This window comes from Anolis sagrei, chromosome 4 (assembly GCF_037176765.1).
Source record: "Anolis sagrei isolate rAnoSag1 chromosome 4, rAnoSag1.mat, whole genome shotgun sequence".
NCBI classification, from domain to species: domain Eukaryota; kingdom Metazoa; phylum Chordata; class Lepidosauria; order Squamata; family Dactyloidae; genus Anolis; species Anolis sagrei.
The window spans coordinates 105,180,410-105,207,044 of record NC_090024.1 but is presented as its reverse complement, the minus strand read 5'-3'; positions in this window follow the sequence as shown (position 1 = coordinate 105,207,044).

Here is a 26,635-nt window from a genome sequence, read left to right as displayed (position 1 = left end):
ATAAGTAAACAAGCATAGATTACACAAATATAAGCATCCTGTGCACCAATGGTTCTCAGTCTGTGGGTCCTCAGGTGTTTCGGCCTACAGCTCCCAGAAATCCCAGCCAGTTTACCAGCTGTTAGGATCTCTGGGCCATCCTCCAAAAAAATCGGGTGTCCTATCAAATTTGTGAACATTCTGCGGCTCCTCCATGATAACATGATGGCAATAGTTTTGGACAGCAGTGGCTCCCAAAGTGACCCATTTATGGTGGAATCAGGTGTCAAACAGGGATGTGTTATTGCCCCAAACTTTATTTTCTATCTTCTTTGCTATGATACTTCATCTTGTTGATGGGAAGCTTCCCACGGGAGTGGAAATCACCTATTGAACAGATGGCAAGCTATTTAACCTCAGCAGACTGAAAGCCAAAACCAAGGTTACAACAACATCTGTTATAGAACTCCAATATGCTGATGACAACATCGTCTGTGCACATTCAGAAGAAGACCTGCAAGCCACTCTATAAACACCTTTGCAGGAGTATACGAGAAGCTCGGCCTATCATTGATCATCGAGAAAACCAAAGTGTTCTTCCAGCAGTCACCAGCAAATCCCTCTCCAATGCTAAAAATACAGCTTAACGGTGTAACATTAGAAAATGCTGATTATTTCTGCTACCTTGGCAGCCACCTCTCCACAAAAGTCAACATGGACACTGAATGCAACACCGCCTGAGCTCTGCGAGTGCAGCTTTTTTTCTGAATGAAGCAGAGAGTGTTTGAGGACTGGGACATCCGTAGGGAAACCAAGATGCTTGTTTATAAAGCTATTGCCCTCCCAACCCTGCTATATGCCTGCAAGACATGGACTGTCCACAGACGTCACATGCAACTCCTGGAACTATTCCATCAGCGCTGCCTCTGGAAAATCCTGCAAATTTCTTGGGAAGACAAGCGGACAAGCAAGAAGAAGCAAAGACCACCAGAACTGAAGTGATGGTCCTCCACCATCAACTCCGCTGGACCAGCCATGTTGTCTGGATGCCCAACCATCATCTCCCAAAGCAGTTGCTCTACTCCGAACAAAAGAATGAAAAATGGAATGTTGGAGGGCAGGAAAAGAGATTTAAAGATGGGCTCAAAGCCAACCTTAAAAACTCTGGCATAGACACTGAGAACTGAGAAACCCTGGCCCTTGACCGCTCCAGCTGGAGGTCAGCTATGACCAGCAGTGCTGCAGAATTTGAAGAGGCACAAATGGAGGGCAAAAGAGAGAAATGTGCCAAGAGGAAGGCGCATCAAGTCAACCCTGACTGGCTCCGCCTTCCACTGGAAACCGATGCCCTCACTGCGGGAGAAGATGCAGATCAAGAATAGGGCTCCACAGTCACCTACGGACTCACTGCCAGTACACTGATCCTGGAAGACTATCCTACTCGGACAACGAGGGATCACCTAAGTAAGTAAGTGTAGGTAGTCATTTCAGGTGTGTATGAGAGAGAACAAGAGTGATTAGGAAGGAGAGAGGGACTTGTTGGGACAGTTAGGAAACTATTCAATTATAAAATCAAACCCATAACCTAGTGACTTTAACAAAATGTATTCTTAAATGTACAACAGGATGTTGCCATTGTTATAAACTTGTTATAGAAACCACATATTCCTGCATCCAGTCTGGTTCTACCTGCACATTTGAAAATGAAAATGTCAGTTTGTATACATATGGGAGGAATTTAATAAAGTGTATGCTGACTGTCTTACATGTTTATTTCACATTTTCAGTTGCTTCGGCTAAGAATTATTTTCTGAGAACACATCAGACCTAGGGGATATTTTAAAGTGTTTTCACATTTCACTTAAATTATCGGCTGCAGAGAGAGAGAGAGAGAGAGAGAGAGAGAGAGAGAAGGTTGTGGCACAGACCATGAGCTGCTAAAGTCAAAATCTCAGAGTAAAGCTAAAGAAGAGCACTAAACCAACAATCATACTGAAATACTGAAGAGCATTCCTGCTGAATTTTAAAATATTGTAAAAAAAATTGCATTATTAAGTTTAATTGTCAGCTCTGGACATGGACCTTGTCATGGAGGAATGAGAAAAGACAATATCTGCAGCCAAAAAATAGAACCCTCAATGCATGACAGATTATTCCAACAGTTAAGAACAGATGAGAAGCAAAAGTAAAAAAAGGATAGCAATAGGGTTCAATGACTTGTGCACAGAGACAAGAACTATTACAATGGCCAATGCAGGGAAATAGAAGATAACAACAACAAAAAAGGAAGAACAAGAGACCTCTTCTACAAGATCAGAGAAATAAAAGGGAAATGTAAAGCAAGAATAGAGATGCTCTGTGACCAGAAGAGAAACATATCACATGTCCAAATAGAAATAAAAAAGAGCACAGAAACAATATACTGAAGAACTATATAAAAGAATAACAGATTAATTCAAGGAAAAACACGTTGAAGATGAACCTACAATTGTAGAAAGTGAAGCGGAAGAAGTATTTAGGATAAATAAATCACCAGGGACGCTTGACACACTGTCACAATGCCAGGGCTCTGCCATATTCAAGTAGAGATGAACCAAACAAACTCCCAGTTTGTGCTAAACAATTTAATTAAAACAGCACTTACTTCCTGGCTGTTTTAATAGTTTAACATATAAAACATAAAGATATCACTCAGCCACAGAATATAAAACAAAAACTGACAGCAAACACTGTTGCAGGTTCAAAATAACACCGTAGTCAAAATGTCCAGTCCAGTGGTCCAATGCTGAGAGTTCAATGAGCAAGCCCAGGGATCAAGAGTCTATACCACAGTCAGAAGCCAGTCCAGAGATTCAAAGTTCCAAGAGTACAGGAGACAAGTCAGGATACTGAAAATCCACAAACCTGGGGGAAACCAGCAGCATCTACCACCAAAATAAAACAAATACTTTTCTCCCAAAGATCAGTCCCAAAGCTAGCTCCTTATATCCAGAAACATCCAGCTGCAACCTATCTCTTGCATACCTCCACCCTTAAATGCTTTCACCCATTAACTCTTACTTACAGATTACTCAACCCTTTAGAATTAAGACTTACATTAACCCTTTCATCACCAACTGGTAAGCCTACCACCAGGGCCGTAGCCAGAAAAAAAATTCGGGAGGGGTTGAAATTTTCAGGGGGGGGGGTTGAAACCTGCCTTCTAGCTCACGCTGAAGCAAAGAGCACAGCAGGGAGCAGAGCAGCCTTCAATAGCCTGCAGCTCCGCCCCTGTCAACCACCTCCACCAAGTCTGGCCTCCTTAATGAGAGCATTCAACACACACACACCCAACTTGGTTGCTTCACTACATCGGCTATTGCTGCAAGTAATGACAGTGTGAATAAATTGTCAATATTTAAGGCCTTGCATGGTCTGGGGCCGATGTACCTGAGGGACCGCCTTACCCCCTACCAACCCCAGGGATCCCTCTGTTCTGAGGACCAAGATCTATTGGAAATTCCCAGTGTCAAGACCTCGCGTCTAACAGCAACCAGACGCAGAGCCTTTACAGCAGTGGTACCATCACTCTGGAATACTCTGCCACCTGAAGTCCGAGCCTTGCGGGACTTATCAGCTTTCCGCAGGGCATGTAAGACATATCTGTTTCGACGGGCCTTTGATCTCTGATATTGCTGTTTTTAAATTGTTTTAAATTGTTTTTAAATTGTGTTCGATTTTAGCCTGTTCTTGTAAGCCGCTCCAAGCCCCAGGGGAGTGGCGGCATATAAGTTCGAATAATAAATAAATAAATAAATAAATATTTTCTTGAGATAGTGCTTATAGTTCTGGAGGGACTCTTAATTTTTTGCATCTCATAGACTTAGCATGGGGATTTGGTTAACCAGTTAAAATTCATGAGTAAACTGGGTTTTTTTAAAAAAATCTGAAACATTTCGGGGGGGGGTTGAACCCCTAACCCCCCCCCCTCGCAACAGGCCTGCCTACCACCACCAACCAACATGAACTGCAGAACATGATATATGACACATACCAACAGAGTTTCTTTAAATGGCAGAGAGAGAATCTACTTGAGTTTTAACTAAAACCTGTCAACAAATATGGAAAATTAAATAATAGCCCACAAATTGGAAAGATCCAATATACGTTCCAGTCCCCTAAGAGAGGGGGCATTGGGGACTGCAGTAACCAATGGCCAATTTTATAGTGATGCTCAAAATTCTACAACAACAAAAATTACCATATATGGAGCGAGAAATGTCAGATGTCCAAGCTGGGTTCAGAAAAGGAAGCAGCACTAGGGATTATATTACAAACATACATTAGATAATGGTCTGCACCAAAGAATTTCAGAAGAAAATCAATATATGCTTTATAGATTTTTGCAAGATTTTCCATAGCTTGGCTCAGGCATTAATCAGAATAGATATTGTAATCAAGAAGACTGGGACTTGGAAGGGCAGTCACGAAGGAACTAGACAAGATCCTCCCATGTAAAGATATACCATTGAATACGAAAGTTTGGATTATCCATGTTATTTTCCAATTTCTATGTTTGATTGAAAGCTGGTGAAGAAAACGGAAAGGAAGAAAATCAACTGATTTGAAGTGTACTACTAGAGAAATATTATTTGGGTGCAATGGACTGCTCAAAAGATCAATCAATGGGTCCTAGAAGAAAACAAGTCCAAACTCTCCCTAGAAACCAAGATGACTAAATTGAAATTGTCATACTTTGGATATATTATGTGAAGATGTGACTCTCTAAAAAGACAATAATGCTTGATAAGATAAAAAGAAATAGGAAAAGAGGAATACATTCCAAGTTGATAGACTCAATCAAGGACACCATGCCCCTGAATCTTCAAGACCTGAGTGAGGCTATTGTTGATAGGGTGACTTGGAGGTCTCTTATTCATAGGGTCACCTTTAGTCAAAGTTGACTTGATGGTAATTAACAACAAGATGTGTATGTAGCCAAAGTAACTGTTTCACATTCAGTAGCAGAATTCAAGGGAATGGTAAGCATGAGAACTAATCAATATTCAATTTAAAAGCCTTGTTTCATTTCTGTGCCAGAATAACCTAAAGAAAATATATCTTTTCAGAGAAATTAAGTCAGTGCTATACTAGGCAAAAACTCATTTATGGAAAAAAAAACCCTGTAGTCCAGAAATGTAAATATTGCTTAGGTGATAATTGTTAACAGGATTTGTAAACCATGTCTTATGTTTTATTATTATTTTTAAACAAAACACTGTTTTTGGATTAGATTGGAAAAGTACTGAATTAAAGCTGTTTTACAAGCAAATATTAACATTTTCTGTATAGTGGAAACTTGGTTTGCTTCTAGTATTCACAGTGGATACCAAAATCTTTGGATGCCCAAGGCATATTATAATAGCATAGTAAAATGGCATCCCAGATATAAAATGGTAAAACCAAGGTTTACTTTTTGGAAATTAAAAAAAAATTCAAGCAGTGGATGGTTGAATGCGTGGATATGGGGGGCCAACTATATTATTTATTTATTTACTATATTTGTATACTGCTCTTCTCAGCCCTTAGGCAACTCAGGGCAGATTATGAAAATCACTACCAATATAAATTAGAAATTGTCTATAAAAGTGAAATTGTCTGCAAGGCAAGTGATACATTTGTTGGATCTTACAGGGGGGTTTTTTTTGGCCGAATTTGATTTCCAGCAAATATTAGGACCTTTCCTTTCCAAATGTTTGGTCATCATCCAATTTTTCAGTCTGGCTTTAGGGTCTGTAATAGAGCCCCCCCCCCCAATGACATCACTATTGTTTCTCTCCCCTATTATTTTTACCGAGACACTCATTTGACTTCTAGGATTTATGTTTGTATGTCACACAGTTACTGGGACAGACACTGCTGCCACCTCCACAGTATGTTGCAGGTACCAAGCTCAATAGGTCACTTAGTTGCCATCAGTGTCTCACCTTGGCCTTTAGGGCTGGGCGGTTTTGTTCGTTAATTTCGTAATTCGTTAATAATTCGTTATTTTTTGGGTAAACGAAGCGATAACAAACCATCCAGGAGCAGCTAAATAACGAAACGAATTTTTAAAGCTATTTCGTAATTGTTTTGTTATTGTTTCGTTATTATTTCCGTATGTGTCTGGTGCAAGTTTGATAGTTGTTTCCCTCCCCTCTCCCTGGTTGCAAGCGGTCGGCATTTACCCCACTTCCGGGTCCCTGGCCTCGGCTTAAGTGGATCAAATTCTCCTCTCCTCCTGTCGTCACCTCACCTCGTTCCTCGCTCTGGCCTGCGTGCATTGGGCAAAGAGACACAGCAGTGCAGCACTCAGAGACCTGCCTGTTGCCTGCCTAACCTCTTTCCTTCTCCAGGTTAAAACTATTATATTAATTATATTTATTATTATTATTATTATTATTATTATTATTATTATTAAGAATGGATGGCCATCTTTCAGTAGTGCTTTGACTGTCCCTTACATTCACGAAGGCAGAAAGTGGTTTGTTATTATTATTATTATTATTGAGAAGAAGCATTGTCAAACCAGAGTAGAGATCTCACCCACCCTCCTCTCTCTCTCCTTCCCCCCTTTCCTTCTCCAGGTTAAAACTATTATATTAATTATATTTATTATATTTATTATTATTATTATTATTATTATTATTATTATTATTATTATTAAGAATGGATGGCCATCTTTCAGTACTGCTTTCACTGTCCCTTACATTCACGAAGGCAGAAAGTGGTTTGTTATTATTATTATTATTATTATTATTGAGAAGAAGCATTGTCAAACCAGAGTAGAGATCTCACCCACCCTCCTCTCTCTCTCCTTCCCCCCTTTCCTTCTCCAGGTTAAAACTATTATATTAATTATATTTATTATTATTATTATTATTATTATTATTATTATTATTATTATTATTAAGAATGGATGGCCATCTTTCAGTACTGCTTTCACTGTCCCTTACATTCACGAAGGCAGAAAGTGGTTTGTTTCACCCCTCCTCTCTCTCTCTTTCCCCCCTCTTTCCTTCTCCGAGGTTAAAACTATTATTTAAAACTATTATTTTCACGTCACGCAACCGCGTCCGCCATTTTAACGAATTGATTCGTTAATATTAACGAAATTTCGTAAATACCGAACTTTTTTAAGGGAAAATTTTGTAATTATTTTAAATATCGAAACAAAAAAAACCCCCAAATACAAATTGATTTTAGAAACAAATTTTTCCGTTGTTACCCAGGCCTACGTAAGCAGAACCAGGCAGAAAGACTTGACAGATGTGGGTCTTCACTGAAAGAAAAAGCAAAGATCAACAGCCTTTGTCTACTTACTCCTGTGAAATTTGTTCTTGGCCTTTACTAAACATTTAAGACAAAAAGGCATGTTTTTTAAATAGTTGATTACATCCCGATTAGACTACTGCAACGCTCTCTATGTGGGCTGCTTTTGAAAACTACTTGGAAGCTTCAATTAGTCCAACCGTCAGCAGCCAGGTTTATTTATTATTTCTGGTATTTATATCCCATCTCTTCTCTACCCTGAAAGGGGGACTCAGGATGGCTTACATGGCAGCAAGTCAATGCCGTTACATGAACAACTAATACAATAACCATTAAACAAAACCATCAAACCATTAAAATACATAAAATACATAAGCCATTAATTAAATAGTATAAAATCTTAATTACTAATAAAACTGTATCCTCATGTAAATCGTCTTTCCAGTCCATTTCAACCACAGTGCTGACCAAAGGCCTGGTCCCGCAACCACAATTTTACTTTCTTCCTGAAAGCCAGGCAGAATGGGGTCAATCGTATCTCATTTGGAAGCGCGTTCCACAGGCGGGGGGCCACTGCCGAGAAGGCCCTGTCCCTCGTCCCCACCAGCTGCATTCACGATGTTGGTGGAAGCGAGAGCAGAACCTCCCCGGATGATCTTAGGTTACGAGGTGGGACGTAGGGGCAGATGCGTTCAGACAAGTAAGCTGGACCAGAACCGTATGGTTGCTAATGGGAACGAACCACTCCTTTGTTGCGCCAGCTCCACTGGCTGCCGATTAGCTTCTGGGCACAATTCAAAGTGCTGGTTTTAACCTTTAAAGCCCTAAATGATTCTGGCCCAGTTTACCTGTCTGAACATATCTCCTGCTATGAACCATCATGCAGCTGAAGATCATCAGGAGAGGCCCTGCTCTTGATCCCGCCACTCTCGCAAACGCGGTTGGTGGGGACGAGAGACAGGGCCTTCTCGGCAGTGGCTCCCATCTGTGGAACTCCCTCCCTAAGGACATCAGGCTGGCCACCTCCCTTCTGTTCTTCAGGAGACAACTGAAGACCTGGCTGTGGGACCAGGTGTTCAACTAGAGGCATTGACTAGAGGACAATGGCAGCTTGGAAAGGAAACTTGAACATTACGACATTGGATTTATCTGGGTGGATCGTGGTTTTAGCGGCATGTTAATTGAATGTTAAATGAATTTATTGGTGGCTTTTATAATGTTTTAATTGAGTTTTACTGTTTTTAATCGAATGTATATGTTGACAGTATAACTGGTGCTTATGTGAAGCCACCCTGAGTCCCCTTTTGGGAGAAGGGCGGGGTAGAAATGAAGGAAATAAATAAATAAATAGTCATGATGAATATGCTAGAGGTAACAAAATCACTGCTTAATGAAAAGCCACTATAATTAGAAAATAGTAGCTTTTTAGCTAAAAGTATCCATGTCTCTGAAACTAATAAGACATATTTGGAATTAACAAATCAAAATGAAGGTCTATAAAATACTTCCTTTCCAGTCATAGATTCTGCTTGTTCAACAGTTATTTTCCAAGCTTCCATTAATGCCAATTTCTCACTTGACTCCCAATTTGATTCATTGTTATGAGTGTTGGCTTGACCTTTGGCTCTCATTCCTTGAGTGACCTACTGGCTCAACCCTTGACATAACACTTATGACTTCAGTTTGACAGCTGACTATAACTAAGCCTGACACCAACTATTTTTTTTCATTCCAGCCTTCTTCCCCTTCAATTTGTTTTTGATATATGGTAACCCAGCAGCAGGATCATCACGACAAGATTGGCATAGAGTGGGTTTGCCATTGTGTTTCTCTGAACCTGAGACAGTTTGACTGGCCCAAAGTCATCCAGTGGCTTTCTGTGGCTGTGTGTGGATTGGAACCTGTTATGTCAAAGTCAATTCCAACATATGTACCCCTACACCATGTGTCTTTCCATAAGAGTGGTATAAAAAGCTGAGAATTGGGTTGGTCAACATGCTGGAGCAAAAGTTTTATTACCTGCCTTCAAACTCAACATATAAGAGCTACAACCTACCACAATAACATGCCTGTTCAACATCTTTATTAATGACTTAGATGAAGGGTTAGAAGGCATGATCATCAAGTTTGCAGACGACACCAAATTGGGAGGGATAGCCAATACTCCAGAGGACAGGAGCAGGATTCAAAAAGATCTTGACAGATTAGAGAGATGGGCCAAAACTAACAAATTGAATTTCAACAGTGACAAATGCAAGATACTCCACTTTGGCAGGAAAAAAGAAATGCAAAGATATAGAAGGGGATGCCTGGCTCGAGAGCAGTACGTGTGAAAAAGATCTTGGAGTCCTCGTGGACAACAAGTTAAACATGAGCCAACAATGTGATGTGGCGGCAAAAAAAAGCCAATGGGATTTTGGCCTGCATCAATAGGAGCATAGTGTCTAGATCTAGGGAAGTCATGCTACCCCTCTATTCTGTTTTGGTTAGACCACATCTGGAATATTGTGTCCAGTTCTGGGCACCACAATTCAAGAGAGATATTGACAAGCTGGAATGTGTCCAGAGGAGAGCGACTAAAATGATAAAAGGTCTGGAGAACAAGCCCTATGAGGAGCGGCTTAAGGAGCTGGGCCTGTTTAGCCTGAAGAAGAGAAGGCTGAGAGGGGATATGATAGCCATGTATAAATATGTGAGAGGAAGCCACAGGGAGGAGGGAGCAAGCTTGTTTTCTGCTTCCCTGGAGACTAGGGCACGGAACAATGGCTTCAAACTACAAGAGAGGAGATTCCATCATGAGGAAGAACTTCCTGACTGTGAGAGCCGTTCAGCAGTGGAACTCTCTGCCCCGGAGTGTGGTGGAGGCTCCTTCTTTGGAAGCTTTTAAACAGAGGCTGGATGGCCATCTGTCAGGGGTGATTTGAATGCAATATTCTTGCTTCTTGGCAGGGGGTTGGACTGGATGGCCCATGAGGTCTCTTCCAACTCTTTGATTCTATGATTCTATGATTCTATGATTCTATGCAAGTGTTAACTTCCTCACTTCTATCTCTCCCTGTTATCTGAGCCACATCCATTCTGCAGTGGGAAAATACATGAACCAATTATTCTGGTGTACTTAGTGTTCCTTGTTCTTTATGTTCTGCTTGCCTTTCCAAATTACTATGCTTCCCCAATGGTATCTTGTAGCACCTTATAGTAGCATTAACCTTTAAACATAGCAGAAAACCATTTATTTGAGTCTTCTTTTTGTTTGTTGCTTCAGACACTTAAAAAACCCACAACAACCTTGGGAATATCTGTCATCATGTGCGTGAAGTCATGTGCAGTCCAAATCACGCATGTGTTAAATTGAACTGACTCCCACACAAGCATACACACAATTGTAGACCTGCTGTCTCAGTCTTTCCCATTTCAGATGGTAAACCTGCAGTTTGCAGGAAGAGAAAATGTAATCCCTTTTACAGAGTGTAAACCAAAAGACCAATGTCTCACCATTTGGAGACAACAGGAAGCCATTCTCTAGCCATAGAAAGAGAAAACAAGCTGCTGAAGTCTTCTCTAAGGCTAAATCTATACCTGGGCAATATCCCAGCTCCATTGAGCGCTATGCCTCTATTAAAGTTAAACTTACAATATTAATCCGAACTAAAATTGGCTTTGAAAGCCACACTATCCTACTTCTCTGAAACTTACTTAACACAAAATGACATTTTTGGCATGGCTATTTTCAAAAATTAGAGCCCAAAATTATGAATTGTGAGATGCAGCTCCACTGAGACACAAACCATAGCTGCAGTGCCTTTTTTCATTTTGCCCTGTAAGAACCCTTTTTGAATTTCCTTGGAATGATGCCTCATCCCACTTCAGATTTCAGGAAATTATTCCCCAAATTACCATAATCATTTCGCGATAGACTGGGAGACTCGGGCGTGACACACAATGCGCTTGTACCAAAGTCCCTTGGTCCTTTTTCCTATTTCACCTGATATGATTTGAGTTATCTTTGAGGATGCTTCTCCTCCTATGCCCCCAAACCAAATCCACCCTTGCGACACCCATTCAGAAAACCATCACCTTAAGCACTTATTGTTTTTTTATTTATTTATTATTGGCATTTGTACCCCATCTCTTCTGAACCCCTGAAGGGGGACTCAGGACGGCTTACATTAGTAACAGTGCAAGACCGCTGAATCACAATTACAAAATATAACACAATCAAATACAAAACAATCATTAAAACCAATACATATAACATTAAATAAAACAATAAAACAAAGTCACAATGTATTGTCGAAGGCTTTCATGGCTGGGATCACTAGGTTCTTGTGGGTTTTTCTGGGCTATATGGCCATGTTCTAGATGCATTTTCTCCTGACGTTTCGCCTGCATCTATGGCAAGCATCCTCAGAGGTACTGAGGTCTGTTGGAATTAGGCAAATAGGTTTATATATCTGTGGAATGACTGGGGTGGGGCAAAGAGCTCTTCTCTGCTGGAGCTGGGTGTGAATGTTTCAACTGACCACCTTCATTAGCATTTGAAGGCCTGGCTGAGCCTGGGGGAATCTTTTGTTGAGAGGTGTTGAGATGTGCCTGGTTTTACGAGGGTTGAATGAAAAGTAATGCCTCCACCTTCTTTACTAGGGATTGGATGGGAATATTTTAATAAATCAAACACAGAAATAATCCATAGAATGTGCTCTTTAACTACCACTATTCAGTTTTCCACATAATTACCAAACAATTGGATACATTTCTACCAACGATGAACAAGTTTTCTGAAGTTGTCACAAAAGAAGTTGACACTCTGTTTCTGCAACCAGCATCTCACAGTTCTCTTAATGTCTTCATCAGAAGCATAACGATGTCCCCGCAGATCTTTTTTCATTATCGGGAACAGATGGAAGTTAGACAATGCTAAATCTGGACTGTATGGAGGATGTTGTATGGTGGTGAGATCCAGTCTCTGAAGTTTCAAGTCTGTGCACTTCCATTTCAGGTGTCAGCATCCTGGGTATCCATTGTGCACAGATCTTCCAATAGTCAAGCAGATCAATCCTGTGACCCACACGTTCTTGTGAAATGCTGATTATGCTTGAAATTTCTCTCTGAGTGATACGACAATCGCCCTGAATCAATCTGTCAACCTTTTGCTTGTGAAACTCGGTAGTTGCTGTCACAGGACGTCTAACTCTTTGTTTGTCACGCATGTCAGATGTCCCCACCTCAACATCTTTAAACTTACTTGCCCAACAACACACAGTACTCATGTCAATATAATAAACAGCTTGCATTCTCTGATGAATCTCCTTTAGGGTGACATCTTTGCCTTTGCTTCCACTTTTACCACACCTCATCACAATGATAATAACATTGGGATAGTTTTACCATACCTCATCATAAAATAATGACATTAATATGCAGTTTTCTAACATGTTGAAGATAGATCATATTTTTTAAAATAATAATATTCCAAATAATACATCTTATCAAGATTATTGTAAGGAGCATTAATCACATTGTGTTGTTGAAGGCTTTCATGGCCAGAATCACTGGGTTGCTGTGAGTTTTCCAGGCTGTATAACCTGTTCCAGAAGCTTTGCTCTGGACAATTGCAAAATGCAGCCACACAGTCCAGAAAACTCACAGCAACCCATTAATCACATTTATTTTCTTTCTTTTGGGAAACAAAAAAAAATCGTATTTCCAGTGCACTGTCCAACTAAGTTACAGACAAGCTATAACAAGGTAATGTTCTGTCATGTGTATTTCACAATATTTACTGTAGTTAATAAATAAATAGTACACTCCAGATCATTGACTTCAGCAGTGATTACTTTCAGGTATGTGAGAAGAGAATTGGAGCCGTAAAATCCCATTTACTCCAGAAAGATCCAAACTTCAGTTTCAAAAGCATTAATTACAAATGCTGATGAGATAGAAAGAATCACAGCTCCCTCTCCTACACATTAATAGTTGGGTAAAAATGTCTCAAAATGCAAGTTACTTTTCACACTCCACAATTATAGTACAATCATGTCATGGTTCCATCCTATAGAATCCTGGGCTTTGTGGTTTGGTAAGGCACCTACATTGCAAGTTTCAGAATTCCATAGGGTAAAACCATGGCTGTTAAAGTGGAATTGTAGCACTATAACAGAGTTTCTCAACCTGGGGGTCGAGACCCCGGGGGGGGGGGGTCGCGAGGGGGTGTAAGGAAGGTCACCAAAGACCATTGAAAACACAGTATTTTCTGTTGGTCATGGGGGTTCTGTGTAAGTTTGACCCAATTCTATGTAGGTGGGGTTCAGAATGCTCTTTGATTGGAGGTGAACTATAAATCCCAGCAACTACAACTCCCAAATGTCAACCTCTAGTTTCTCCAAACTCCACCAGTATTCACATTTGGGCATATTGAGTATTTGTGCCAAGTTTGGTCCAGATCCCTCATTGTTTGAGTCCATAGTTCTTTCTGGATGTAGGTGAACTACAACTCCCAATCTCTTGGTCCATCAAACCCTTTCAGTATTTTCTGTTGATCATGGGAGTTGTGTGTGCCAAGTTTGGTTTAATTTCATCGTTGGAGTTAAGAATGCTTTTTGATAGTAGGTGAACTATGAATCCCAGCAACTAAAACTCCCAAATGACAACATCAATCGCCCCTCCCCCGCCCTCCGAACCCCACCAGTATTCAAATTTGGGCATATCAGGTATTTGAACCAAATTTGGTTCAGTGAATGAAAATACAACCTGCATATCAGACATTTATGTTACAATTCATAACAGTAGCAAAATTACAGTTATGAAGAACCAATGAAAATAATGTTAGCAAACAGTAGCAAAATTACAGTTATGAAGAACCACTGTAGTTTTATATAGAGTGTTTTTAAAGTTGTTTTTTTAATTGTGATATATGATATTTTAATGAGTGTATATGTTTTTTATGGCTGGAAACCGGACTGAGTTCCTCAATGAGGTTGAGAAGCTCGGTATAGAAAACTGTGAAATAAATAAATAAATAAATGTTATAGTTGGGGGTTACTACAACATGAGGAACTGTATTGAGGGTTCGGGGCATTAGGAAGGTTGAGAAACACTGCACTATAATTATGTTTTCTAGTGGGAAAACGCTCATGTTTGCCACTACACGAACAATTGAGATTTCTATTGACGTCATCTCAAAGGATGCCTCATTATGGCGATTCTGGTGGTGCATGTTGGGGTGTGTGGGGAACCCCCACGCTTTGCGTCACCTGACACACCCAATTCACCATTCCACCGCAGGAAGTGTCAACCATCCGGCTTTCCCCCATTGTTTCTGGCAGAACATGGGAAGCCTCCTGTGTTGCCACCACGGTGGCATGCTCCACTTTGTCTTCCTTTGCCTATCCTCAACTCGGCACCTTCCAGAACAGTTGGGCGACATCTCCCATCATCCCTAGTTACATGACCATTGGTCACTGGCCATGTGACTTGGGGATCAAGGGGGCATTTGCCCAAGACTTTTGGAAGGTGTCAAGTTAGAGAGTGCCGTTTTCTTCAAAGCTACTTCTGATGGAGCCCCATCAGAAGTAGCTTTGTGTCATGTATTGGGAGCCAGCGGAGTCCATGCTTAAAGGGAAGACGAAGTGGTTGCTGCTGAATTCAACCCCATCTGATGAGGTCATCATATGATCATCAAGGAAGCCATAGCTTTGCGTTTGCAAGACCCGAGCCAGGCTTTTGAAGAGCTCATGGAACTCATGGAGGCCTCTTTAGGTCTCTTCTACACTGCCATATAATCTATATTATAAAAGCAAATAATCCACATTATCTGCTTTGAACCTGATTATATGGCAGTGTAGACTCATATAATCAGGTTCAAAGCAGATAGTGTGGATTATCTGCTTTGATAATCTAGTTTATATGGCAGTGTAAAAGGAGCCTAAGAGGCCTCCATGAGCTCCACGATGTCTTCAATAGTCTGGCTCATGTCTTGCAAACGCAGAGCCATGGCTTCCTTGATTAAGTAAATCAATCTGCAATGGGGTTTCCCCCTTTTCCTCCTGCCTTCCACTTTACCTCTTCATCTTGCATAATGAATCATTTTGACTCATGATAGTTGCCAAAGTACAATAGTCTAATCTTAGCCATTTAGGCTTCGGGGGAGAATTCAGGCTGGATTTTGCATCGGATCCATTTCTTTCTGTCAGCTTTCTTCATTGTCCAGTTTTTACAAATATAAATAGAAATTATATCTCAGCTTATTCTGATCTGGAATTTATTATTTACACTTGAGAGTCTTATCTAGTTCCTTCATAGCTGAAGTTTTAAGGCATGTCTACACTGTATAATCAATGCAGCTTAACCCCACTTTAATTCTCATGCCTCAGTGCTATAGAATTATGACAACTGTAGTTTGTTGAGGCACCAGCACAATTTAGTAATGAACATGAAAGATTGTGCACAACTTCAACACCCCTGAAGCCTTGGAAGTTAAAGTGGGGTTAAACTGTGTAGATGTACAATTTTGTTATGATTTTATGATTTTTCAGCTTCCACAACTTCACGGGTTCAGGGTCCCAGCATGCCTAGGCTCCAAAGATTGAACAGGTTGAAGGCAAAAGAACAGAGCCTTTATTCACTTTGGTCAAATTGGATATCAGCAGAGTATGCATTCTCAAAACTGACATAAAGGCTATGGGAATATACAGAAGCATTTATAGGAGTTTGAAAGCTGGGATCTGCATGCTGTCTACCACTGCTCTTGTTTGGACTCCAGATCTGGAAGCATTTTAATAAACTTTCATTACTCAGTTTGAAGTTTTGTTGCTGTTTCTTAGTCTATACCGGGTGGTTACATGTGGAAAAGGAATGTGGGAAGGGTCTGAGTTGATGGATGCTAATGACTGTATTCCTGCCAGACCATGGTGGGGCAATGCGTTCAGCAGGCTCAACAATGGGTGGTAATGGGTGTTGGTATATTTGAATGGGTTTCCAAGAAAAGCACATGGTTATTTATTTATTGTGTCATCAGCAACCAGACCATTGTATTACATTTCTAACAGAACAGAACAAACAAACAGATAAAAAACCCCACAAATTTTGCAAGCTTGGTAGTTGATTAAATGTCCTTTGACCAGTATCTGGCCACTTGGAGTGCCTCTGGTGTCGCCGCAAGAAGGTCCTCCATTGTGCATGTGGCAGGGCTCAGGTTGTATTGCAGCAGGTGGTCTGTGGTTTGCTCTTCTCCACACTCGCATGTCGTGGATTCAACTTTGTAGCCCCATTTCTTAAGATTGGCTCTGCATCTTGTGGTGCCAGAGCGCAGTCTGTTCAGCGCCTTCCAAGTCGCCCAGTCTTCTGTGTGCCCAGGAGGGAGTCTCTCATCTGGTATCACCCACGGATTCAGGTGCTGGGTTTGAGCCTGCCACTTTTGAACTCTCGCTTGCTGAGGTGTTCCAGCGAGTGTCTCTGTAGATCTTAGAAAACTATTTCTTAATTTAAATCGTTGACGTGCTGGCTGATACCCAAACAAGGGATGAGCTGAAGATATCACTGCCTTGGTCCTTTCACTATTGGCTGCTACTTCCCGGCGGATGTCAGGTGGTGCAATACTGGCTAAGCAGTGTAATTTCTCCAGTGGTGTAGGGCGCAGCCACCCTGTGATAATGCGGTATGTCTCATTAAGAGCCACATCCACTGTTTTAGTGTGATGAGATGTGTTCCACACTGGGCATGCATACTCAGCAGCAGAGTAGCATAGTGCAAGGGCAGATGTCTTTACTGTATCTGGTTGTGATCCCCAGGTTGTGCCAGTCAGCTTTCTTATGATATTGTTTCTAGCGCCCACTTTTTGCTTGATGTTCAGGCCGTGCTTCTTGTAGGTCAGAGTGACTCCCAGGTATTTGGGTGTGCTGCAATGCTCCAGTGGGATTCCTTCCCAGGTAATCCTCAGAGCTCGGGATGCTTGTCTGTTCTCAAGGTGAAAGGCACATGTCTCTGTTTTAGATGGATTAGGGATCAGTTGGTTTTCCCTGTAATAGGCAGTAAAAGCACCTAGAGCTTCGGAGAGCTTCTGTTCAACCGTCTCAAAGCTCCCTGCTTGAGCGGTAATGGTCAACTTCCATGACTTCTTGGTCTGAATTTATTGTTGGGTGTAGAGGTATTGTGATATGATTACGCCCACTGCCTGAAAGGATGATAGGATTTTCTCTGCTGTGTGTGTAATACATGCTTGTGCAACTTTTTAAATTCAGGCTATAGGTTGTCTGAAAAGGTTAGCTGAACTGGGTTTCTAGAGGAAAGGTCACCTATGGATTCTATGAATAGGACCCCTCCTGGCACTTCTAAGATCACAGGTATTGGGGGCTTCCTGGGTTTCATTGACAAATTCTTCATTACAGTCTCAATATTTTTATGTCTAAGTCAGAGTATAAAATACTTAACAATCTGAATGCCTGCCTTTTTAGCATAAGCAAGCAGCACAGCTCAAAGGCAACTCCATGCATGCTCACAGTTTTATCATGAATTCCATGGTTTAGCTGTCAACATTTTATTATCAGCAATTTAGGAGGGCAAATGAACACAGATCCACAGAGTACAAGATTCGCAGTTGTGAAGTTTAAGCAAAGCTCATTACCCAACTCCTAAAACCACTTTCTGAGAATGTATTTATCATGTCAGGAGCAAGCCAAACAGTTGCATTGCATTTTTTAACAATCAGACAAACAAACAAAACACAAAGTTTGCAAGCTTGGTAGTTGATTAAATGACCTTTGACCAGTAGCTGGCCACTTGGAGTGCCTCTGGTATTACTATAAGAAGGTCCTCCATTGTGCATGTAGCAGGGCTCAGGTTGCATCGCAGCAGGTGGTCTGTAGTTTGCACTTCTCAACACTCGCATGTCGTGGATTCCACTTTGTAGCCCCATTTCTTAAGGTTGGCGCTGCATCTCGTGGTACCAGAACACAGTCTGTTCAGCGCCTTCCAAGTCGCCCAGTTTTCTTCCAGATTTTGGGGATCTGACAGGATGCAGTGCAGTTGTTCATCAGCACCAGCAGCCAGCACCTTGCTTTTGGACCAAAGTTCTTTATTTGTTCCATCCGTAGATCATCCAGGCCAGCTGCTTTGCCATTTTTACATTTATTGAGAGCCATGTCCAATTCAGTAGATGCAAAGGGTTCATGGAGGTTGTTGTTCTCATTATCTGGCTGTCTGACTATTGGTTTCTTTCCTACTTTGGTGGCAAGGTTGGGTTTCGCATTCTTCAAGAGTTGGTGTGCTATCTGATCTGCCTTTATGTTGGCCTGGGTGTTAGTTTGTGAGGGATCATTGCTCAACCGTCTTAGCAGCCTCCACACCTTCTGGCTGCTCCTGCCCATGTCGACTTCTGTTATCAGCTTTATCCACTGTTCTTTCTCGGCTTCAGAGATGGAGGACAAAATGCTCTGAGCTGCCTGAAGAGTTTGCTCACTAAATCTTTTTTCTTTCTGAGAAAGAAAAAAAAAACATTAGAAACTCTGAAAGGAACAAGGCTAAAAAAGCTGAGTTCAAGAAGAATTTTGTCACAGAGTAGGAGAAAATCAGTAGTTGTATAAAGTTATTAATGACAGTTCTTCTGAGCAAGAGTGGGGTAAGGGAACTGTCTTCACAGTTCTTTGAAAATCTGTCAAAAACATAGTTTGAGATTCATCTAACTCTCTGGCAAAAACAAAGTAAAATAAAATGACAGTAATTGAAAAGCTTATCATTATGAAGTATAAAAGAAAAGAAAGACCTGGAGAACTAATTTGTTCATTCCACAATTCTCCAAATAGTATGAAATTAGTGTATGCATAAAAAGCTTTTTATTTATTCATTTAGGTCACAAAAAAGGAAAACCTTTAATGTGTAATAAAACATTATAGTATTAGAGAACAGTTTTAAAACAATCAAATAAACTATCAGATTAATCACGTCATCACATAGGGGAAAAAAATGGGCAGCAGGGCGAATCTGTGGGGCAGCAGGTGAAACCATCAGGCAGCACTCACATTGCCCCCTTACCATCCCACATGGTTTCCCATTTATCTCTGTCTCGATCCCGTGCTGTCCCAGGCTTAATCAATGAGAACACAGGTAGTCACTAGGCTTGGGCAAGTTTGTTCGGAAGCTTCTAAAATCGTAATTAATTTGGGAAAAATCCCTTTTGAACCAATTTCAAGCGATGCAGGAATAGTGGGAGGAGAAATTCTGAATTTAAACCACTTACCCATTGTTCAGAATTATTTTCAGATGTCTTCCATAATTATTTTGATTTTTAGAACAATTAAGCAACTTTGGCAAAGCCTCGCAGTTTCCCTTCTTGAAGGCCATGTTTTAAAATCTCGCAGTTTCCCTTCCCTGTTAGTTTCAAAATCTCACAATTTCCCTTCTCTGGTGGTGAGCTGCGATGCAGAGGGACAAGGTGGGCGTGGCTAAACACAGCTCTCCTTGAAGGCCACGCCCCCAGTGGCCTTCAAGGAGAGCTGTGTTTAGCCATGCCCACTTTGTCCCTCTGCATTGCAACTCGCCACCAGGGAAGGGAAACTGCGAGATTTTAAAACTGTTTGTTTAGGCTTTCTGACTTTGTCAAAGTTACTTAATGGTTCTGGAGGGAGGGAGGGGCACCTTCCATTAACAAAGCAAACAAAGCGATTCGGATTTCCTGCTATTTCCGATCTTTTTTTCAAGAAAATTTCAGAAATCATTTTAAAATCGAATCGCCAGCGCCCCCTATATACAAAACGAGTTTAGAACCGTTTTTTTTCTTGATCGCCCAAGCCTAGTAGTCACCCATATTCTCAGGGATTCCTCTTAGCCCTGCTGGAAGTAGCCCTGCATCATGTGATGGGCTCTAGTGGCAGGCATGTAGCCGGGGGAGGGGGGGAGCTTTGGGGGGCTTCAGCCCCCCCGAAATTCTCATGGTGGTCCGCGAGAAGGCCTTACTGGTGCATCATTTAAACTGTGATGTTTATTCATATCATGATCTGGTCACCATACTCAATATAACCCATATGCATGGGGGTATTGGGGTAACGATACAAAAGGTTTGCTAGGGTAGACCCTCTTCCACTCAGACTCAGCCCCCCCCCCGAACCAAACTCAGCCCCCCTCCCCCAAAACAAAATCCTGGCTACGGGCCTGTCTAGTGAGCTCTATCCCGGCTGTGTCTTGGCAGTGTCCTAGGACGGGCAAAAAGCCCCATGTAATGAGGTTCTAAAGGTGCCGTTTTAAAACTATTTTTAAACTTGGCAGAATTTTACTGTTTGTACTAACCAGTGTAAATGCATGGTAGCTAGAATCCCCTCTCTCTGCGGAGCTGTATATAAAGTCTTTGGAAAGCCTCCTTTGTATTATAGCTTAATTCCATTAAAATGCTGGTTAAGAAAATGTGAAAACTATAGTTTAATCATTCACCTTGAAAACAGAGTGTTTACTCTGCAAGAAGATTCTCTGTCACACACATTCAAAAATATTAGTCTGAAACATTAATCTGAAAAGAATAAAGTCTGAAACATTAAATTCTGACAAAAATAATCTCAGCATTATCAGTTTACAAAGGGACATTGAGATCCACAGTTACATTCGCTGCTATCCGCTGATTACAATGGTCTGTTTCTTCCTTTTCCTACTGGAGTTTGCTTCATGGCTGGACAAAGACCAGATAAAGCCTGCGCTGAAAGATTACAGAGCTCAGGCGGTGCTGCAAATGCATGAAGCAATTATATATTCCAGCAAGGCAATGGGGTGCTGCTGACCTGTTCTGTATAGATGTGTTCTGCTTTGGTCAGATGTCACCTGGAATACATTGTCTAGTTCTGGGTACCCTAATTCAAAAGGATATTGACAAGCCTTCAATTGAGGGAGCCCCAAATGATCAAATATCTGCAAGCCCTATGTGGAATAGCTTAGGGAACTGGATATGTTTAGCTTGGAAAAGAGAAGGTTAAGAGGGGATATGATAGCCATGCTTAAATATTCGAAATAATGTCATATTGGAGATGGAGGGTTTTTTTCTACAGCTGCAGAAACAAGGACATGGAATAATGGAAAAAAAGATTCTACCTGAATATTAGAGAGAATTTTCTGAGGATAACTGTTTGACAGTGGAATATGCTGGTGGAGCCTATTCCTTCCAGGAATTTAAGATCATCTGGAGAGGCCCTGCTCTCAATCCCACCTGCTTCACAGGCGCACTTGGCGGGGATGAGGGACAGGACCTTCTCAGTGGTGGCCCCTCGGTTGTGGAACTCCCTTCCTGGGGATATTAGATTGGCCCCCTCCCGCCTGACCTTTAGGAAAAGAGTAAAAACCTGGCTCTTCGCGCAAGCTTTTGGAACCTTATTGTAACCAGATAAACTCAGTATTGTGAACGAATATGGAATGGGTTAACAATGCAAATAGACATGGATTTAAACCCAGAAGTCATTGATTTTAATAGTTTTGAATTGTTTTTATATGAATTTTATTATGTGATTTAACCTGTTTTAAACAATGTATTTATATGTGTTTGGCATCTAATTGTTGTCAGTCTGTACACCACTCTGAGTCGCCTTCAGGCCAAAAAGGGCAGGATAAAAGTGTGGCAAATAAATAAATAAATAAATTTCTATAGAAGTTTTTAAGCAGACTGGATGGTCATTTTTGGGACTGCTTTGGATATATGTTCCTGCATGACAGGGGGTTGGACTGGATGGCCCTTGTGGTCTTTTCCAACCCTTTGATCCTATGATTACAACCCTTCCCATCAGCCACTCAGCAGCAGTTAATATTGTCATAAATAACACTATGTAACATGAATATTGTTCCTGGGTTATAAATGTAATTTCCTAATTGGTTCTATCATAAAAACATGGAAAAAGTTTATTAAACTTGGTTGCAGTCTGCACATGGTAAAAAAAAGGCATGTTTTCATTTAAGGAAAATTACAAATGAAGTACTACTCTCAGCCACAAAAATGACGTTTCTGAAGTATAACAACTACTTTCAAAGTAAGGTAAAAGGTAAAGGTTTTCCCCTGACATTAAGTCCAGTCATGTCCGACTCTGGGGGTTGGTGTTCATCTTCATTTCTAAGCCGAAGAGCCGGCATTGTCCGTAGACACCTCCAAGGTCATGTGGCCGGTATGACTGCATGGAGCACCGTTACCTTCCCACCTGAGCTGTACCTATTGATCTACTCACATTTGCATGTTTTCGAACTGCTAGGTTGGCAGAAGCTGGGGCTATTAAACAGAAATAATCAGGAACAGAATTTTTTCAAATTTTGTTACATTAGGTAATTTGGGGTCTGTTAGGCTATATTCCAGAGGAAAGAAAAAATTGGCAGGTGACACATTTCTAGCCAGCCTATTTTATCCATTGCTCAAGGCCTGATGGCCAGATGCTTTGCATTATGACACAACCCTGCAGAATTATGGACTGAGCCTAAGCTTTGCAGTTAATTACAGCTGAGAGTATAAAGTGCATTATTAATAGCAACTGCAGTGTTGCAGAGGAAAGAGCCTTACATATATATCTACAGATACTAAAAGCAAAGGAAGGAGAGTGAGCATTAACATCTTTCATGTCTCCTGGTATGAAACTGGTTAAACCTAATGAACTTATTATGACTAATAGCCCATCTTTAGAACTCAGGCATTTGCTCATAGCATCATGGCTAATGGAACTAAGTAAGAAATAAATGAGATGCTTGAAATATTCATGACTACTCATGAGAAAGATATGGTGAGCAAAATAATGGAGGCAGAAAACCACTTGTAAAGCCATCCTTGTAGCAAAGAGGAAAAAATTCCTCTAGGGCTCAAATTGTAGCTCAGGTTGCATATATTCTGGTGGAATACATGTCATATATAAAGGTTATTCTGATTGTGATGGATCATGACGTTTGAGAGAGCAATGATTAATCAAGAATATTTGTGTTAAATGGCAATTTCCCCAACAAATGCCATTAGGTTATTGGAGTCAAATTCCAACGTTGTCTAGAAAAGGAGCCAGCATTTCCAACTAGGATGTGTTTATACAAGTTAACTGCTGATTTAATGAATAAGTAAGGAAGAAGGGAGATGGAAGTGGCTGGACTGAAATGTTTGAAATAACCACCAGAAAAAATTAGTATGGATTCCTTGTAAATAAGTAACCGTGTTAACAAATATTCAACAATGGGCTTCTGCTATTGGAACAACAGAATCCAGGACAATGGAAAAGGGCAAGCTTGTCCCACTTCCACAGGCTTGTTCTTCAGAGGACAAGAACATCATCCAGACCCATTTTAGAGGGGGGGGGGGAAACCAGTGCCATCACATTGGTTATACAATGTGTTTTTGATTTGTTTATGAATGCAGGCCAGGCCAGACATGCATTCCTCAGTTGGTAATGATCTGAAAATTAATAAGACTATGGAACCTGATCACAACATCATTCTCGATCTAATTCACTGGTCTTCAGCCAGTAAGTAGATATACACCACTGGGTTCCAGGACAGCCTCAAGTGGATTACAGCAGAAGCACTACTATTGCGTAAATATTGATGTTGTTCACCGCTTTGAGTCACCTGAGGGCTGAGAAAAGCGGTATATAAATAAAGTAAATAAATAAATAAATAAATAAATATGCAGCAAAACATTACAAGTAATGTTAGTTTGGCTAATAACAATAACAATATATGTATCTTGTGATAATTATATCCTGCATTGCTTTAGTTACAGTGCTGGACAGACTTTCTATTTTGCCAATACTACTACTACTACTACTACTACTAATAATAATAATAATAATAATAATAATGGTGACAGGTGACAGCAGGATTGCAGAGGAACAACAGGAAAAGCTGACACAATATGAGGATTTAAAGATCGAACTGCAAAGACTCTGGCACAAGCCAATCAAGGTGGTCCCAGTAGTGCTCGGAACACTGGGTGGAGTGCCTAAAGACCTTGCCCTGCACTTAAACACAATCGGCACTGACAAAATTACCATCTGCCAGCTGCAAAAGGCCACCTTACTGGGATCTGCACGCATTATTCACCGATACATCACACAGTCCTAGACACTTGGGAAATGTCCGACTTGTGATCCAATTCAACAGCCAACAGTGTCTCTGTGGACTCATCTTGTTGTGTTTCAAATAATAATAATAATAATAATAATAATAATAATAATATCTGCCAGCTGCAGAAGGCCACCTTACTGGGATCTGCATGCATTATTCGCCGATACATCACACAGTCCTAAAAACTTGGGATGTGTCTGATGTGTGATCCAGTACAACAGCCAGCAGAGTGATCTTGTGTCCTGTGGACTCATCTTGTGTTTCTAAGCAAAGATGAAAACATTGTCTCCCATACTTTATAATTAAGATAAAAAGTATACAAGATGAAAACATTGTCTCCTATACTTTTCATATTTAGTACGACAATATTGTTCAAGTAGAGTATTTAAGTTGTGCTTTTCATGATGTAACATGCTGCCTACAAATGGTAAAGACCTCCCTTCAGAGTATACAAAGCATGTCTTAGCATTATAGCTCATTACCATAGTTAAGTGATTCTAATACTCACATTTTTTTACTAAATCGCCTTCTCAGAATTAGAGTGTGCATTAGATTTGAGTCATATGGTAAATACTTGTTTGGGTTTCAGAGTTCTGAAAAATAAAGTGTGCATTAGATTCAATGGCACATTAGACTTGAGTAAATATTGGATATATGCTTACGTCATACTTTCTTGATTTATTAGGTACATATCACTAGAACTGGGAAGGCCTGGAAAGAAAATTGAAAAATTGGGGAATAAAGAGGGGTTTTTTCTCTTTTTTTCCCCAAAACCATTTTCCAGATTTTTTTTTAAAGTGTGCAAAAACAAAAAGTCTCAGAAATATTTCATTAAGGTCTTCATGTTATATAGTTTGGGTACCATGTCACCGAGATGTTGGAAAAGAACACATTTTACACACTTTTCAATTTTTCTGGAAAAAATGGCTTTGGGGTAAAACAGGAAGGCAACTGTTTTCCCCCCAATTTTTCTGCGTTTTTTTTACCCGCTTTCCCATCTCTACAACCCACCAAAATGGGAAGGATATCTCTGAACGCAGCCATTGGCTTGTGATTACTTAGATCTTTCTCTGATGTATCACATTTGAAGCTGCTCAGAAACAGTTCAACAGCACTCTTTGCCCGTGCCTTTGTGCATCACTTTTATTTCCCTGTTGTTGAACTTCAAGTACCTTGTGAGTGTATGCAATTTCCTTGTGATTATTGTTACAGTGAAGTGGCAGCACTCTGAGAGTCGATGCCACACTTCCTCCAAGGCTACACATTGCTTTGCCAGGAGCAATAGGTCAATGTGGGCTTCATAATGTCAAGGGGATTCCATGCTTTACCTTGGTTGGGTTTCTCTTATTTCAGATCCTAAATAAACACCATACCTTTCTATTTATTTTATGGATTATGTGATAAACAATTTTTTTTGAGAGGACCAGTTCAGATGTTTCTAGTGCTGTTTCTTTGTTTACACGTCTCTTTGTTCTCGAGAGTTCTTGTCCTTGCCCATTCTATTGTAAATTATCTGTGGATGTCTGCACCTAATCCCTGCCTCTCCTGGCATCAGTACTGCCACTTGTTTCTTCTTGGAGAGGATTGAGTGTGCATTTGTTGCCCTTCCATCATTGAGCTGTGTGAGAAGTATTTTTAAAAACCTGTGCCATGTTTCAGCCAGAAGTGCCATGGGAATGTCTTTTGTTGTCCCAAAAGATTACACCGTGTGGCTGAAAAAAAAGTATCCTAGTTGCAAAATGCAAACAGCTGGTGAAACTGGGGAGTACATACAAAAAGTGAAGGAGGGTTGCCCAACCAAAAAGATCCTAACTATTTGTATGAAATTGTTCTGTCCCTTTCCAGTTATTGTTTGGTCATTTTGGAGGGTATCTTACTGGAATTAGTGGACATTGTTTAAAATTCTTTGGTTAGCAATGTCGTAAAATTCCAACATTGCTGATCCACTTCTATGTACATTCTACGTAAATTCTGGAGTATTAAAATGCCCCCTCTATTAGGATGATGGTTAAAAGTGCCTATTTTATTTTTTATTTGTTTGTTTCTTTGTTTATTTACCACATTTGTACCCCACCCTCTCACCCTGAAGGGGACTTAGGGTGGCCTTACAACAGGCAGCAATTTATTTATTTATTTACAGTATTTATAATCTGCCCTTCTAACCCCACAGTTAGAAGGACTCGGAGCAGATTACAATGTACATATACATGGCAAACATTCAGTGCCATAGACACACAACATATATAGACAGACACACAGAGGCTATTTAACTTTCCAGCTTTTTCATGAGGGTATTCTGGCCACCAAGGGAGCT